Source organism: Engystomops pustulosus, chromosome 4 (genome assembly GCF_040894005.1).
Source record: "Engystomops pustulosus chromosome 4, aEngPut4.maternal, whole genome shotgun sequence".
Lineage (NCBI taxonomy): Eukaryota > Metazoa > Chordata > Amphibia > Anura > Leptodactylidae > Engystomops > Engystomops pustulosus.
The window spans coordinates 61,653,599-61,661,004 of NC_092414.1; the positions used below are offsets into that span (position 1 = coordinate 61,653,599).

The 7,406-nt window shown below is 40.9% G+C and overlaps 1 long non-coding RNA gene across 1 annotated transcript in view; it reads left to right on the forward strand.

Annotated features, from left to right (window-relative positions):
* LOC140128977 (uncharacterized) overlaps window positions 1-5,657 on the forward strand; it is a 29,081-nt gene extending 23,424 nt beyond the window's left edge. Inside the window, exon 3 of the long non-coding RNA XR_011855221.1 lies at window positions 5,550-5,657. This is a non-coding gene — a long non-coding RNA (uncharacterized lncRNA). The remainder of the gene's footprint in view (window positions 1-5,549) is intronic.
* Window positions 5,658-7,406: the final 1,749 nt, after the last annotated feature.

Sequence of the window (7,406 nt, forward strand, 5' to 3'; positions counted from 1 at the left end):
GTTTTTCTATTCAGTCGTATCATATTAGGGCACGTAACTTTTTTTGATCACTTTTTAGAACAATTTTTGTATTGTTTTGGGTATTTGATTTAAAATTGTATATTTTTAAAAAAATTAGCATTTTTTTTTTTTACGTCGTTCACCGAGCAGGTTCAATATTGTTTTACATTTATTTTACAGATACAGATGCAGTGATACCAAATATGTAATTTTTTTGTGTGTTTTATATACATTTTTTGGATTTGATATGTAATTGGGCTAATTTGGGGACTTTTATTTAATTATTATAAAACGATTTTTACAGTCTATTGTACATTTTGCTGCGCATGCTCAGTTAGTTACAGCCAAGTCCTGCCAGGAGGAGTTGCCGGCAGCCTCAGGGCACACACCGGACCCCAGGCCTGCTGCAGAAGGGATCCTGCAGTAAGCTCACCGGGGAGGGGGGTCCGATCAATGGTGGACACACTTACATGCCATGGTCATGCTTGACCGTGGCGTGTAAGGGTTTAAAACACCCAGGAGTTTTTCCGATGGTGTTAGTGCTGGGTCTAGGATGTGATGCCCTATGTCCCGCAATCTTCTTCTGACTTGTCACCGTAGAAAGGCCCGTATATTGTCAAACAGCATAATACCTTCTAGTTTTTGATTCTCTCATAGGGCAGTGTGGTGACATCATCCAGAAAATCTACATTGAAGTGAAAGGTAAATGGTTGTATAAAGTCAAATCAGAGGAGGAGAGTTTAACACTGAAGTCAAGGAGGAGAGTTCTGAATGCCTCCTCCTATGTGATTGACATCATGTAGACCAGAAGATCTGGTTTGTGATTTCTCTGAATGCAAAACCATCAATAACAGTGAAGAGATCTTTCTGAGGAAGAGGAGCTTGATTTTAGTGCTCGCCTCCATGACTTTATACAACCAGTTTACTTCTCACTTCAAAGTAGATTTTCTGGAGGCTGTTACCACACTCATGAAGAGTCATGAAAGAAACACAATCTGTAAGGTGTTCAGCTGCTTGGCAACATATTGGTAGTGGCTTATTAGGTTAATTTCTGCTGACAGGTTCTCTTTAACCCCTTAACGCTCTGCGCCGTAGCTCTACGGCCCAGAGGTACAGAGAATGTATGAAGAGGGCTCACGGGCTGAGTCCTCTTCATTCAAGGGTGGGGGTTGTTGCATATTGCAGCAAACCCCCACCGCTAATAACCGCGGTCGGTGCTTGCACCGATCGCGGCTAATAACCCTTTCATTCAGGGGGCTGCCATCTTTATTACGATTGCCGCGCCCTCGAACGTCATCGGGGGGCGGCGATCAGTTGCCATGGTAGCCTCGGGTCTTCGTTTGACCCAAGGCTATCTGGCTTCTGCAGATTCGTTACAATGAGCCAGTGGCTCATTGTAATGAATGAGCTGCAAAAATGCCATATATTGCAATACAGAAGTATTGCAGTATATGGTAGGAACGATCTGACCATCTAGGGTTAATGTACCCTAGATGGTCTAAGAAATAGTGAAAAAAAAAGAAAAAAAAAAGTTTAAAAAATAAAAATGATAAAATATTAAAAATTCAAATCACCCCCCTTTCGCTAGAACTGATATAAAACATAAGAAATAGTAAAAATCACAGACACATTAGGTATCGCCGCGTCCCAAAATGCCCGATCTATCAAAATATAAAAATGGTTATGGCCGGCGGTGACCTCCGAGACGGGAAATGGTGCCCAAATGTCCGATATACGACCTTTACACCTTTTTACATCACATAAAAAATGGAATAAAAATGATCAAAATGTCGCACAGACCTCAAAATGGTAGCAACGCAAACGTCGGCTCATTTCGCAAAAAATGACAACTCACACAGCTCCGTGCGCCAAAGTATTAAAAAGTTATTAGCATCAGAAGATGGCTAAAAATGTTTTTCTTTTTTGTACACATTCGTTTAATTTTTGAAAATGTATTAAAACACAATAAAACCTATATACATTTTGTATCACCGCAATCGCACCGAACCAAAGAATAAAGTAGGCGTGTTATTTGGAGCGAAGAGTGAAAGTCGTAAAAACTGAGCCCACAAGAACACGTCACGTGCGGGTTTTTTTCAATTTTTCCACATTTGGAATTTTTTTTCAGCTTCGCAGTACACGGCATGTTAAAATAAATAACATTACGGGAAAGTAAAATTTGTTACGCACAAAATAAGCCCTTATACAGGTCTGTACACGTAAAAAATGAAAAAGTTATGGATTTTTGAAGGTGGAGGGCGAGAAATGAGCGAAAAAACCCTGCGTCCATAAGGGGTTAAAGCAAAGCTATCACCAGGAATGCCACGTAGCTGGTGACAGGTTCCCAAAGACTATGCTATGCTACCATTATCTGGCTCCCTGCCAGCAGTATGTGCCCAGGGAGGGGAAAGCTGCAGCCTGTGTCAGTCTCCTCCACACTCCTCCACAGTACTGAATTTATTCAGAAAGCTAACAAATATATTTTTACAATCAGCATTGCACAGGATATCGGAACCTGTCACATTTCTTAGAGGATTGACTGTATTAGCCTTAAAGCTGATTTCTTTCACTTGAAAAGTAGCATTTGCTATAAACAGTTAACCCCTAGGTGCACCAGGACGTTATAATACATCCCTGCGGGAAGATACTTCCTGCACCCGGACATGCTATAACGTCCTGCTTCTGGCACCGGCTCACGAACGGAGCCAACACCAGAAGCAGCGGCTGTCAGCTGTCTATCACAGCTGACACCCCGCACTAACACCTGCATTCAGAGCCGACTCCAATCGTGAGTGTTAACCCCTTACATGCCACGGTCAAGCATGACCGCGGGGTGTAAGGGTGTTCGCCCTATGGATTGGATCCCCCGTGCCACTTACCAGGGGATCCGATCCACTTCTGGGCAGCACTGAGGTCTGCTGAGTGCCCCGGGGCTGCCCAATGTTCCTGCATGCTCAGACAGTTTACACTGCTCTACAATGAATTAGTATTATAGAACAGTGCATCAGAGCATCGCTGGTTCTTGTTCAAGTATGGAAAAGTAAAAAAAATACTAGAGTTTACACATTAGAATAAATAAAAAATAAATACATAAAAATATAAGCCCCTAAAATGTCACTTTCCCATAAAAACACTTAATAAAGTATAAAAAACACAAAAAAACACACATTTGGTATTGCCACATCCATAACATTCTGTATAATAAAACAGAATCGTTACTGGACACGCAGAGAAAAACGCCGGAGAAAAAAAACACAAAAAATGTTCCAAAAAACAGATAATTTTTAATTAATGCCTTTAAAAAATGCTCTAAAAAGTGATAAAAAAAGTTCCACACTCTGAAATAAGCCCACTTAAAAGAACAACTCTTCTCGCAAAAAAGAAGCCCCTAACCAGATTTGTCAGCCGAAAAATAAAAAAAGTTGAACATATGAAAAGATGGTGATGCTTAAATGAACAAGATTTTCTCCAAATTAGTTTTTATTTAGTAAAATTGAATAAAATACACAAATTTGATTTGGTATCACTGTGTCCATAACAATCCGTATAATAAAACAGAAGCATTGTTAGCAAAGTGAATCCCGTAAAAAAAAAACATAAAAATGCTCTGAAAAAATATAATTTTTAATTAATACCCTATAAAAAACTGCCCTAAAAAGTGATTTTAAAAAGTTATGCACTCTAAAATAAGAACACTAAAAAGAACAATCCTTCTCACAAAAAATAAACCCTTAAACTGATTTGTGAGGCGAAAAATAAAACGGTTATGCATATGAAAGACAGCGTTGCTAAAATTAACAACATTTTCGCTAAATTACTTTTTATTCAGTAAAAATGGGCAAAAAATAAAAAATCTATATAAATGAGGTATTTTCATAATCATGGCAACCCATACAATAAAAATAATATACTATTTTTATGTTATGGCAAACAGCCAAAAAAAAACAACAAAAAAATCTTCCTAAAAATTGATGATTTTCATTTCCTCCACCAACAAAGTGTTAATAAAATCTCACAAATTAGCTATAGATGCCCCAAAATTACGTACCAGAAAAGTGCATCCCATGTGGTAAAATAAATAAGCCCCTATAGGTCCACATTAAAAAAAGAAAAAATATTATAGCCTGTGCAATTTGACAATACAAATCTGTTCTGGATGGCGCCTCCTTTCATTCTATGCCCACCACGTATGGGGTATCAGTGTCAAACTTTGTGGAGCCTTTTTTCATTTAATCCATTGCAAATGTTTAATTTTCCACCCAAAATGAGTGTACAGGCAGTCCCCGGGTTACATACAAGATGGGGTCTGTATGTTTGTTCTTAAGTTGAATTTGTATGTAAGTCAGAACTGTATATTTTGTCATTGTAATCCCAGCCAGAACTTTTTTGGTCTCTGTGACAATTGGATTTTAAAAATGTTGGGTTGTCATAAGAATCAGGATTAACAATAAAGCTTCATTACAGACACCTGTGATAACTGTTACAGCTGATCATTGTAGCCTAGGACTAAAGTACAATAAATTACCAATATCCAGAGGTCCGTTTGTAACTAGGGGTCGTATGTAAGTCGAGTGTTCTTAAGTAGGGGACCGCCTGTATTGTGAAAAAATATTACAATTTGTAGACTGCACCTCCATTTTGTTTTAACCCCTATAAAACACCCTATAAAACACCCTAAAAAACCCTATAGAGGGTTAACAAATTTCTTAAAAGTGCTTTTTCATACGTTGAGGGTTGTAGTTTCCATAATGGGGTCATTTACGAGTCTAGCTATTATTTACACCTCTTACAGTTAATTAGAAGTTGAGCAGGTCTATCTAAATACAGGTTTTGGTGATTTTCCAAAGACAATTTAAAAAATTACACCACCACCACCAGCCTGAACCGTTGATACAAGGCAGGATGGATCCATGCTTTCATGTTGTTGACGCCAAATTCTGACCCTACCATCCGAATGTCGCAGCAGAAATCGAGACTCATCAAACCAGGCAACGTTTTTCCAATCTTCTACTGTCCAATTTCGATGAGCTTGTGCAAATTGTAGCCTCAGTTTCCTGTTCTTAGCTGAAAGGAGTGGCACCGGTGTGGTCTTCTGCTGCTGTAGCCCATCTGCCTCAAAGTTTGACATACTGTGCGTTCAGAGATGCTAACATGTTTATGATGTTACTTTAATTTTTTTTACTATTATTTCAGGCCCCCTTAGGGTAATTTAACCTTAGTGTGTCTGATCACTTGTGCAATATACTGCAATACAATTGTATACTGTTTTACAGTAAATTGTGAATATACTGCTTCTGTATAACAGTCTGTAACACAGATTGGTGACTGACAGCTACAATAGCTCCCAGCTGTCATGGCAACCAATCGTCGCCCTCTGATAACGATACACCCTCCGATGATCAACCATCCATTGATGTGTAATATAGCTAACACCCAACACATATATGGCTCAGCCCTTGAGCCCTCTCCATACTCCCCTTACTGCTGTACGACGTATAAAGTGGTAGGCTTTGTTTAAACCCACTTTTAGGTAAATCTTTATATTCCAGGTACTTCTGTGATTTTCTGAACCAAGAAAAAGAAGTGAAGTAAAGAATAAGTTCTATAATTTTCGGATTTTTGTTCTCTTCTTCACTAAATTGAATAACTTTCTCTTACTGTCAATGATCTTCTTTTTATAATCATAAAAACTAATAAAATAGACGACTAGAACTGCACACGGCTTTGAATGTTTATTGAAGTGACTGTTATGTTATGGTCATTTATCAGCTTTTAAATTTGATTCCTAATAAATAGTTCACACAGTGGGGAAAAGTGAACCCACCTTAGGCTTGTGCTCCTTCCACACGTTTCGGTATGGGAAGGATACAACCAAATTCATTTCTATTTCCCAGTGTACCGTACCATAGACAGGAAATTTCCCTGTATGTACAATCGGGCCACACTTCTCCCTTTGCAGCTGAACGTAGCATACGTTGTGTGAAAGCGGCTTGGGCTGGTTACGTTAGGCCAGTGGTGGCGAACCTATGGCACTGGTGCCAGAGGCGGCACTCGGAGCCCACTCTGTGGGCACCCAGTCCATCACCCCAGCATGAAGTTCACCAGACAGGACTCAAAGAATCTTCCTACAGAATCTTCCTACAATGATAGGCGAATTTGCCCTCCTCCTTTCAACTGCGTTGGTGTCCTAAGAAGACTGAACGATTGAAAGTTGTCAAAGAACAAGGAGAAATAAATTACTGCTTAAATTGCTGTGCTGGCACTTTGCAATAAATAAGTGGCTTTTGGTTGAAGTTTGGGCATTCAGGCTCTAAAAGGTTCGCCATCACTGCGTTAGGCTGTTTTATGTGAGTAAAGCAGTCAGTTTAGTCAGGTAGACAAGCCAGTTTTACAGTAATATTACAGGTGCATTTGTGCTGCAGAACTTCTTCAGAGATTCTTATGACATTGAGCTATGGTCAAAAGATCCCAACGCCTTGGGGATCGCACAGACTCAGAAGCAGAGCCCATGCAATCCGTGAAGGAGGCAGGCTATATGTAACAGCCGAGCCACTGCACTGACTTCCGGGATCGCGATAGTTGCATTCCCGGCTATTTAACCCTTAAGGCGCTGCAGTCAAACAGGAGCACAGTATTTAAAGGAGTCACCCACCTCTCCCCTTGTTGATTGCCCCCCCCAACCCCAATCTGCGCCGAATATGGGAGTGCCTATGGTCTCCACAGCAACTCTGGGCTATGGAAAAGGACCCCAGGGCTGCCTTGTCGAAGTACCTGCTGGGTGGGACCCAGCAGTGCAGGTCTCAGCCTATGCATTTGACATGATCACTTGTACAGGTCCGAGAGGGGAACAAAAAAAAAGGGTGAAAAAAAATGTATTATGTATTAAATTTTATTTTTTAATAAAGTCCCCTATATGCCCAATATTGTTTAAAAATCCCAAACACAATAAAAAGTGCAAATTACTACATAAATGTCACGGGTGCCCCCACGATCCCCGTCACCAGCCATGTCGTGCCCATCTCTGTGGTGCTGCCCTGGGCCCCTCTCCGAACTCACCTCTCCACGCTCCCGCTCCTGTCCGGTCCCAAGCTTCCTAGGGCGGTGCAGGTGATAGGTGCTTGCCACTTCTGGTTCTGCTATTTAATCCGGCGGCTCCCATCATTCCCCACTGGATCTTCAAGCCATTCCCAGTGAAGTGAAAGCCCTCTGTGTTCCTGCGTTTCTGATCCTGCTCCTGTGGTGGCGTTCCTGTGTTCCTGTTCCCATGGTCCAGTCTGTTCCTGTGTTCTTGATCCGTGTGCCTGCTCCCGTGTTCCTGACGTGAGTTCCAGTGTTCCTTCCGACGCTGTGCTCCTGCTGTCATTCCGGGCTCGGACTGTGTCCTGCATTACTACCTTGGCTGTCAC